The sequence below is a fragment of the Emiliania huxleyi genome, assembly GCF_000372725.1.
Source record: "Emiliania huxleyi CCMP1516 unplaced genomic scaffold EMIHUscaffold_336, whole genome shotgun sequence".
NCBI classification, from domain to species: Eukaryota; Haptophyta; order Isochrysidales; family Noelaerhabdaceae; genus Emiliania; species Emiliania huxleyi.
In genome coordinates this window covers 90,064-91,207 of record NW_005199470.1, presented here as the reverse complement: position 1 = coordinate 91,207, position 1,144 = coordinate 90,064, and positions in this window count along the sequence as shown.

Genomic DNA, 1,144 nt, shown 5'->3' with positions numbered 1-1,144 from the left:
GCTCGGCGATGTCGAAGAAGAGGCCGCGGGACACCGAGTCGCCGTAGACGACGAACCACGGCTGCGGGTCGAGGCCAGAGGCGCAGCGTAGCACGTCGCGCCCGCAGAGGGGCGTCAGAACGGCGCCGGAGGCCGACGCCTCGGGCGCGCCACCGGTCGGGTAGTAGCGCAGCGCGAGGAGGAGGAGCAGCGCGAGAAACGCCAGCGCGGTGAGTGCGGAGCGCATGCAGTGGCGCCGAGCCTCGCGCCGGCCCTTCGCGGCCGCCTGGCGGCGTCAACAAAAGAATTTTCGAACAAGAATTTTCTGCGTCAATCAATTTTTCATCCCTCCCTTGGGTTGTATGTTTTCTTTCTTTCTTTCAATCAATTTTTCTTCAGCCCTGTTCACGGCATGGAGGGTGAGCCACGCCGAACGTACTGAACGTAGAGCCGAACCGGGGGAACGGTCTCGGGCACCGCACCCGTGCTGCCACAAAGCACAATGTGCTGCCACAAAGCACCACTAGCGATTTCGCGCGGAGGGCGTAGTGAAGTGCTGGGGCGCTCACTGTGTGTTATTCGGGTGGGGATCCATCAGTGGTAAGCGGCTTTAGTCACAGATCCAAGCTCAGACGTCACACCAACACCACAAACACGCTCACTTCGCCGCTGCTGTAGATGGGCCTCCGGGGGCCCATGCTACGTCGAAGCACAGACCCGATCTCGGCACTCACGGGCTGCCACGCGCCCGCGCGCGGCGCGGGCCGCACCGCCCATGCCCCCGGGTCACCAACCCCGCCTCTCGGCCCTCTCGGCCCTCAGGAGCGTGCGGGAGACCGGCGAGGGGCGCGCCGCGCGCCGCCTGCACGGAGCCGCCAGAGGCATTGTCGCCTCCGCTGGCGGGGTTCCCGCGCGCCCGCCCGCGCCCGCCCACGCCGCGCCCGCGGGCTCCGGATGCGCCGCCCTCCTTCTCCTTCTTCTCGATGGAATCTCGATGGCAGTCCACGCGTGCTTGTCGACGGGTCGGCGGCGTGGTCGAGGGGGGAAGGTCGCCGGCGGCCGCAACTCCGCCGCCGTCGCTCCGCCGGCTCTGATCGAGTATCGGGCGTTGAGGGCGGCGGCGCAAAGCGGGTCTGGCGCATCCATCGCCACGAGCCTCGCGGCC